General features: G+C 44.7%; 1 non-coding gene and 1 pseudogene across 1 annotated transcript; one reads left to right on the top strand and one right to left on the bottom strand.

Moving 5' to 3' along the window:
- Positions 1 to 393: 393 nt before the first annotated feature.
- LOC127206166 (ferritin light chain-like) lies at positions 394 to 5,174 on the bottom strand (annotated as a pseudogene).
- A 3,635-nt stretch (positions 5,175 to 8,809) lies between these two features.
- On the top strand, positions 8,810 to 8,913 carry LOC127207498 (U6 spliceosomal RNA). Its single transcript, XR_007832921.1, has one exon. It is a non-coding gene; the product is annotated as a U6 spliceosomal RNA (small nuclear RNA).
- Positions 8,914 to 9,183: the final 270 nt, after the last annotated feature.

The raw sequence follows: 9,183 nt of genomic DNA, 5'->3' as shown, positions 1-9,183 counted from the left end.
ACAAAGTGAGTCCAGAACAGTCAGGGCTACACAGAGAAAACCCTGTCTCGGGGGGGGGGGGGGGGGGAAGAAAGAAGAAAATATATGAAATCTTTTATGTGTACCAGTCTTGAAATATCATCTGGACTCTGCCCAGTTCCTACTTTACAGTGTCTTATTAGCTGAGCTCTATTTCACAACAAGTTTTTTTCTTTCTTTCTTTCTTTTTTTTTTTTTTTTTTTTTTTTTTTTCTGTTTCGAAAAGCTTTATTTTTACTTGGTCCATGACTTGGGAGGGGCTTCAGGGTGGTTACAAAGCTGCCTAGTGGTTTGAGGCTTCATTTGGGTGGCGGTGGCCCTGAGGCTGCCTGGTGCAGAGCTGAGGCGCGAGCCCCTTGGAAGGCAGAAGGCCTCCTAGTCCTGCTTGAGAGTGAACCGCTCAAAGAGAAGATGCCCGTGGCACGCCGGTCTGCGCTGCTGTGGCCCGGCGGCCTACCGATGTTGGTCAGGTGGTCGCCCAACTTCTTGATGAGCTTCACCTCCTCATCCAGGCAGTGATTTTCCAAGAACTCCCAGAGGTCTGTGCGAGCAGAACCCAGGGAATGGAGGTCCAAGAGGGCCTGGCTCCTCCGGGGCCGAGGCAGCTTCCATTGCCTCCTGGGTTCTGCCCCACTCAACTTGAGATGGCTTCTGCGCATCCTGGAAGAGTGCTCCGCCACTCCCGCGCTTCTCCTCGGCCAATTCGCGGAAAAAGTGTCCTACACGCCCCAGAGCCACGTCATCTCCATCAAAATAGTAGCCCAGAGACAGGTAGGTGTAGGAGGCCCGCAAATGCAAGTTGACCAGGCGGTCCACGGCGGCTTCCACTTGGGTGGCGTAATTGTAACTGAATCTGGGAGGTCATGGCTGATCCACAATATAGAGCTAACGGCAAAGAGAAGGTGCTCGCCAGTCCTAGGAGCCAAGTACAGCAAAGAGATGGTCTCAGAGGCTGTGGCTAGAGACTATCAGGCGGCTGGAAGCTAACAAAGAGGGAGGGAGTGCCCGGGTCTGTGCCATCAAACACTCTTGAAGCATGGGACCTCCAAGGCGCTGCTCTTCCTTTATTTCTTTTCTTTCCTTCCTTTCTGCCTTTTTAAAAATAGGTTTTTCATGACAGGGGTTCTTTGTGCTGTCCTGGAACTCACTTTGTAGAACAGGCTAGCCTCAGACACACAGAGATCCACCTGCCTGTGCCTCCCAGGCTGGGATTAAAAGCATGTGCCACCACAACCCAGCTCATAACAAACTTCTTAATTGTTTGTTGTTTTAAGACAGGGTCTGACTATGCAGCCCTAGCTAGCTTGGAACTCACAGAGACCCACCTCAGCCTCCGAGTGCTCAGAGTAAAGCTGTGGGCCACCACGCTCAGCTCACAAGTTATTTTTAACAACTTTATAGACTTTCCAAACTGGCATCCTCCATATAAACTAAAACAAGCAAACAAACAAACAAAATCAACCTTTTGTTCTTTTGGTCCTTTTTATCTCCTGTGTACTGGGTTTAAAGCCATATACTGCCATGCCCAGCCTAGTAATTAATTATTTAAATGGCTTTTGACTATTTCTTTTATTAAATTTAAAAATCTTTGAAATGTATTTATTTTGGGGAGAGGTGTCACAAGTGTGTCATGGTATATGGGTGGAAGTCAGACAACTTGAACAAGTCAGTGTTTTCCTCCTACCATTGGTTCTGGGAATTGAACTTGGGTCATCTGGCTTGGCAGCAAGTGCCTTTAACCACCCGTCTCATCAGGCTCTGAACATTTCTCATCAATAATGAGGCAGGAGGATCCGAAGGCCAGCCTTGAAGACAGCGAAACCTGACTCTAAAAAACAAAACAAAACAAAAAAAACTGCCAGGCGTACTGGCGCACACCTTTAATCCCAGCACTCCGGAAGCAGAGGCAGGAAGATCACTGTGAGTTCGAGGCCAGCCTGATCTACAAAGCAACTCCAGGACAGCCAAAGATACACAAAGAAACCCTGTCCTGAAAATTAAAAAAAAAAAGAAAAAAAAAAAAAGAAAAAAAAGAAAAGAAAAGAAAAACCAAAACCCAAAACCAATGGGGCATGGTGGTGCATGCCCATAACCCCAGTGCTTGGGGAGGCTACATAGAAAAACTCTGTCTCCAAAAAACAAATAACAACAACAACAACAACAAAACCCAAAACAAAAAAAGAAGGAAGGAAAGAAAGAAAAGCAAAGCCAAAGCCTGAAACAAAACACTTCTGCTCCTGTCCTGGTTAGAGTTTGACAACGTGATACAAGCTGGAGTTATCTGGGAAGAACCTCCACTGAGAACACGCCTTGGTCAGGTGCTGCAGGCAAGTCTGTGGGGGCATTTTCCTGATTAATGATTCATGTGGGAGAGGCCAGGCCACTGCTTAAATAAACCCTTTCCTCCCGAAGTTGTTTTTGTTCAAGCTGTTTGTCAGAACAATAGAAACCTAACAAAGTTGCCCTCTACCACCACACCACTAAATAAACAGTCACAACAGAGAATTCTTTCTGAAGAAAGGAAGAAAAAATTTGAGAGATTTCCCCCATATCTTCACAAATGTTCTTGGGTTTTCTTGTAACTAGGTCTTCCTTTTCTCTATTCTAATTTATATCGACAGTAGTTTCTCATCTAAAACACTATGACCAGCCTGTTCAATAAGTGTTTACATAGAATGCCCCCTTGTCTTTAATAATGTAGCTGTTACAGTGCTAGTAAACCTTCATAGCAGCTCTGACGTACCAAGCGTGTCAAATGGTGAGGCACTATGCACATAGTCTCGCTTAGTTCCAAAGGGAACCACATTCCAATGAGATAGCCAGACATACTGCTACGCATCTATAATTTCAGCATTGAAGAAGCTGAGGCAGGGGGCTGGAGAAACAGCTCAATGGCTAAGAGCCCTGGATGCTCTTCCAGAGGACTCAGGTTCAATTCCCAGCACCCACATGGCAGCTTAAAACTGTCCGTAACTCGAGTTCCAGGGGATTGGATGCCCTCACACAGACATACTTACAGGCAAAACACCAATGCACATAAAATGAAAAATAAAAAAGCTGAGGTAGGAGGATAGGGAGTTCAGGGCTAGCCTGGCTACACACCAAGACTCTGATTTAACAAGAAGCAAAATAATCATCTAGTGAAACTTGGCTATTTGTAAGTAGACAGATTTACAGAGTTGTTTACAGATACATAGCAACAAAGAAAAGCTGTCATGTTACAAGTCAACCTTTGTTGTTGTTATTTTTCCATAGTCCAGGCTGGCTTCAAATTCTCCCAAACGCAGCTACAGCTTCTAGAGTTCTGGAAACACGGGTATATACCATCCCACGTCCCTAAGCTGACTCTGTTGGGGGTGGGGGGTGGGCGAATGTCTTTATCCTGTTAAAAAGGAAAGCTTCTGTACACATTTATTTATCTTATTTTTATTGAGACATAATATTTGTACTTTTTACAAAGTGCATTGTGGTGATTTAATACACATATATAGTATATAATTAAATCAAAGTAATAAGTATTTCTAAGTCTTTAATCACTGCACATCAGTTTATTGGGGGCTTTAAGATAAAAATGTTTTAAAATTTTTATCAAATGTTTACTTATTCATCTTTGATGAAGTATGTTATTTTATTTATATCTTTTGTGAGAATTTTATAAACCAGTACTGTGTTTACCGCACCCTCACAGGAACTTTTTCTATGCTGGCCTGCGGAGGGCTGGAAACATTGACACTCTGGCCTCTAGGGGGCACTCTTTCTCTTTTAATAGCGTGGCCTAAGTACCCAAATTCCTGGAGGAGTGATGAAACCAGAAGGAAAAACAAAAACAAAAACCTTCAAATGTTCTCACAGTGCTTCAGACAGATGACTAAAGAGTGTGGAGAAGATCATACAGCTGGATAATTTGGCTCAATGAATGCAGTGTAGGGATTTGACACTGAAAAAGAATTCTTCCCTACTTTGCTTCCCACTTCATACACAAACAGAAGTGTGCCCCTCCCCATTTTTAAAGTCCTAACCAAGCCAATTTTCTGCTTGCCTGCTCACCCACCCCCTCTCACTCACTCACTCACTCACTCACTCACTCACTCACTCACTCACTCACTCACAGGTTGGTAAGGCTAGTTCCACACAAAAGTGTCCAAGCTCTAGATTCCGTGTCACTATCTGCTTCCCACTCAGACAGTGGACACTAAACATGACAGTTTCCCTCTCTGAGAAGACTGCTATAGTCTGCCATACAGAGATTGTGGTGAAATATTGGTGGACCCTGTGTGTGTGTGTGTGTGTGTGTGTGTGTGTGTGTGTGTGAGAGAGAGAGAGAGAGAGAGAGAGAGAGAGAGAGAGAGAGGCAGAGAGAGAGAGACAGAGAGAGAAGACAGACACACACAGAGAGAGACAGAGGCAGAGACAGAGAGGCAGACAGAGAGAGAGAGACAGAGGGAGGCAGGGAGGGAGGGACGGAAGGAGGGAGGGAGAAAGGGAGAAAGATTCATGCATAAAAAAGCACACTTCCCTGGATAGAGTGAGCAATCTCTAGTGATGAGGTGACTACTTCCTCTAGGACAAAGAACAGAACTCACGGCTTTCTCATTTGCTGCAAATGCAATATATTCCCCAGGCTCTCTGTCCCCATGCTGCAAATCAAACCCACTGTCTGGTTCATGGTATATCTCCCCTGAAGTCCTGGGGGGCAACAGGAACAGACCCCAACAGACCAGTATTCCCGTTCTGTTGTTTTGCTGTGAATAATAAATTTCCTTTTCTGACCCAGACATCTCCCATTGAAATGGAAGGAATGTAAACCCTCTGGCTTCCTTGCTTTCAGATGTGTGCATCTTGTCTTGAAAGTTTGTTAATTTGGGAGGGCACATAGCTAGGCAGTAAGTTCAGCCTCCCACCAAGTAAGCACACAGTGACCTTGATTACTTCTCAGGGGCTGGAGAGCTGTTTTTGTTAAAAGCCACTTTATTTGGGCTTGACTAAGTGTCTGATACTTGCCATTTGACACCAGGAAGCCACTAACTGCATCTTTGAATCATGCCAGCATAATTTTCTGAATGTGCGTACCTGAGGAGCCAGGAAGCTTGCAAGAACACCCACAGACCACTTCCTACTTCTCTGCCAACATGCAGACACCAAGCCTTCATCATCATCCTTGTCTCATAAGTATCCCCAACCCTATCCTGGGGGACTAGGATCTACCTCTCCATGCCTGGCTGTCCGAAATAAACTTCTTTTTCTCATCAGACCTCATTGTCTCAGGGACGGGCATACCATGTGGCCTGTTTTGATGACAGTGACTACTGCTGTCATCCATGAACTAGTAGCATGCTACACTGTGGGCCTTGTAAGTAGGATATAATCAGACTGCAGACCTGATACTTGGATCCATTGGGATGATGTCACCAGAAATGTATGAGCCGGACATGGACGGGAGAGATCCACACACATATTCATTTTATCTAAGGAGCTTTACATGCCAGTTCTTTTGTTTATTTGTTTGTTTTGTTTTGTTTTTTGAGACAGGGTTTCTCTGTGCAGCCTTGCCTGTCCTGGACTCGCTTTGTAGACCAGGCTGGCCTTGAACTCATAGCGATCCACCTGTGTCTGCCTCCTGAGTGCTGGGATTAAAGGCGTGTGCCACCACACCCGGCTCATTTATTATTCTTATGTTCTTGTGTGTGTGTGTGTGTGTGTGTGTGTGTGTGTGTGTGTGTGTGTGTGTTTGAGAGAGTGGGGGGTATGGGGGAAGGAGAGAGAGACAGGCAGATAGACTCTCTCTCTCTCACTGTCTGGAACTTGGCAAGTAAGCTGACTGGTTTGAGAGTCCCAGAGATCTACTTGTCTCTGTCTAAGCCATGAAAAAATTGGGGGCAGACTATATATTCCCAAGGGAAAGTAGCTGATCTGAAAAGGCCATGTACAATATGGATCCAACTGCATAATATTTGGATCTCCAGAGACAGTAAAAAGATTGGGGGCAGCCGGGTATAAGGGTGCACAGCTGTAATCTCAGCATTCAGGATGGCAGAGGCAGGTGGATCTCTGTGAGTTCTAGGCCATCTTAGTCTACAAAGCAATTCCAGGACATCCAAGGCTACACAGAGAAACCCTGTCTCAAAAAACAAAACAAAGCTGGGCAGTGGTGGTGCATATCTTTAATCCCAGCACTTGGGAGGCAGAGGCAGGTGGATCTCTATGAGTTTGAGGCCAGTCTGGTCTACAAAGTAAGTCCAGGACAGCCAAGGATACACAGAGAAACCCTGTCTCGAAAAACCAAACCAAATAAATAAATAAATAAAATTGAGGCTTGGGCAGAGGGAAGGAAACATAGGTATAACATACAAGATGTTTAGGGAAGTACGACTATTTTGCACAATGCTATAATGGTGGGTACATGTATAAATCTGACCTAAGCCATAGACTTCATAGCATCCAGTGATCTGGACGTAAACGTGGGATCCAGGTGATAATGTTACAATGTAGATTTATCAGAGGTAACACATGCCTGTTGTGGGAGTGGGGTGGGAGGCTAGGGGCGCAAATACGTATGGGAACAAAATTTCCTTTGCCTTCATCAGTCTTTTTTTTTCCCCCTGGTTTTTCGACACAGGGTTTCTCTGTGTAGCCTTGGCTGTTCTAGACTTACTTTGTAGACCAGGCTGGCCTCGAACTCACAGCGATCCGCCTGCCTCTGCCTCCCGAGTACTGGGATTAAAGGCGAGTGCCACCGCCGCCACTGCCGCCGCCACCCGGCTATCCTTCCTTTCTTAAATTCTTTTCATCCATATTTTACCCACAGCAACACAGGGCCTGTGCACTTCCATAGCCATCATTAGCTGTGAGCTGGTGCTAGCTGTTCCCTTTAGAGAAGGTGTGAACCTTTTCCCCCCTGTAACCCCCCAACACCAAACAACAGCCATTCATTGAGACTATTTGTCTAGTTGCCATTAATCATCTCATTTTTCACCTCTCCTGACACTAGGCCTCTGTAGTACATTCCAGGCGTTTCAGTCATTTAAATTAAGTTTGTAAATGGTTCTATCTCTCCTGTTGGGAGCCTTTCATTTGGCACTGCTGATGTCATAGGAGGCTCCGGGTGCCCTGGAGAGAGCAGAGCTTCAGATAGAATGGACATGGACGTCACTGGCCCGAGTATGGCTCTTTTTACCTCTTTGATCTCCCATATCTTTATCTGTAAAATGAGGATAATGGTGGGGTAGTTAGGAGGATTAAAGGATAATAATGAATGTGGGGCTGAAGGGAGGCAGGAAGCACTAGGGCAGAGTAACAAACTCCTTTGATAAACCCTATGATCTCAGGGAAAAGGCAGGGTCCCTGCTGTTAGGCTTTGGTGTTGTCAGCTCACAATGCACTTGTATGATACTCTCAAGTGTCTGGATCCATGTAAGAAAAAGATATGGTACTAGATACTAGATACCACTTAGGTACATTTTATTTTCTTTAGTGGTTAGGTCCCAGCAGCAAGAAGCTATCCTGGATTAAACTGGTAAACCAATAGCCTTCTACTGCTTGAGTGATAATCTCATGCAACGGTAAGCCAAAATTCTTTTGTTGTTGTTGTTATTTATTTGTTTTGTTTTCGAGACAGAGTTTCTCTGTGTGTAGTCTTGGCTGTCCTGGACTCGCTTTGTAGACCAGGTTGGCCTCGAACTCACAGCAATTCGGCTGCCTCTGCCTCCCGAGTGCTGGGATTAAAGGCATGCGCCACCACGCCCGGCCCCAAATTTTTACAATAAGAAAAGTTTAAACAACAAAACATGGTGAATTGATATGTCTTCTGCTCTGGAAAATAACGCTTCAAGACAAGTCTCTAGTGCTGCAGAGATGGCTCAGTGGGTAAAGAGCTTGCAGCGGCGTGATAACTTGAATCCAAACTCCGTGCACACACATAAAAAGCCAGGCAGTGGATAGGACCTATGACCCCAGGGGAGAAAGACAGGAAGACCAGTGCAGTCCATTTGCCACTATAACAAGGGAACATAAATGCTCGGTAGCTTAGATGTCTGGCACCAGCGTCACTGAACTAAAATCCACGTGTGACAGGGCTGTACTCCTTATTGAGAGACTGTGAATTCCTTTGCCCTTTCCAGGGTTCTTGCCTTTTTTTTTTTTTTTTTTTTTTTTTTCCCCTTAAACAGGGCTTCGCCTCACTCTGTAGCCCTGCTGGCTCAGAACACTTTGCACAGTCCAAGCAGAACTTCTAGCACCATATTTTATCCCCCAATGAGTTTTTGACATCTTTGTAAAAAGAAAGAAAAATTAGGTGGCCATAGCTGTGTGGTCCATTCCTGGGTCCTCTATTCTATTTCACTGGTGTACAGATCTGCTCCTGTACCATGCTATTTCTGTTACTGTGGCTCCATAATATAATTTGAAATCTCACATTGTGGTCCTCTGAGCATGGCTCTTGCTGATAAGAATTGCCTTAGCTACTCAGAGCCCTTTGTGCTTCCATGTGAGTTTTATGATTTTTTTTCCTGAACTCATTGGAGGTTTGATGGAGATTGCCTTGAATCAGTAGATTTTTTTTTCCAGTGATATAGCCATTTCCCCAATACTAATTCTGCCAATCTATGAGCACAGGAACTTTTTTCACCTTCTAGTTCTTCTTCACTTTCTTCTTTCCAGCCTCTTAAAGTTTTCAATTACAGAGATCCTTTTCTTCCTTGGTTTTATTCCTATTTTTAAAAAAGCTATCATAAGTGGGACTCTCCAAACCCCAATTTATCTTTGCTTAGAAAATTAATAGAAGAGCCACTTATGGGCTTGCTTTGGCAGCACACATACTTAAAAATTGGAATAATACAGAGATTGGCATGGATCCTGTCCAAGAATGCAACAAAAATCCAGGAAGTGTTCCATTTCTTTTTCTTTTTCTTTTTGGTTTTTCAAGACAGGGTTTCTCTGTGTAGCCTTGGCTGTCCTGGACTCACTCTGTAGACCAGGCTGGCCTCAAACTCACAGCGATCCACCTGCCTCTGCCTCCTGAGTGCTGAGATTAAAGGCATGCGCCACCATGCCCGGCTAAGTGTTCCATTTCTTAATTTTTAAATTTGTGTTGGCTCATTTCGCTTTTTGAGACAGGGTTTCTCTGTGTAGCCCTGGCTGTCCTGGAACTCTCTCTCTCTCTGTGTAGAC

The sequence above is a fragment of the Acomys russatus genome, chromosome 2 (genome assembly GCF_903995435.1).
Source record: "Acomys russatus chromosome 2, mAcoRus1.1, whole genome shotgun sequence".
Lineage (NCBI taxonomy): Eukaryota > Metazoa > Chordata > Mammalia > Rodentia > Muridae > Acomys > Acomys russatus.
The sequence above is the reverse complement of the archived record's forward strand: the minus strand, read 5'-3'. Positions and strand labels throughout refer to the sequence as shown.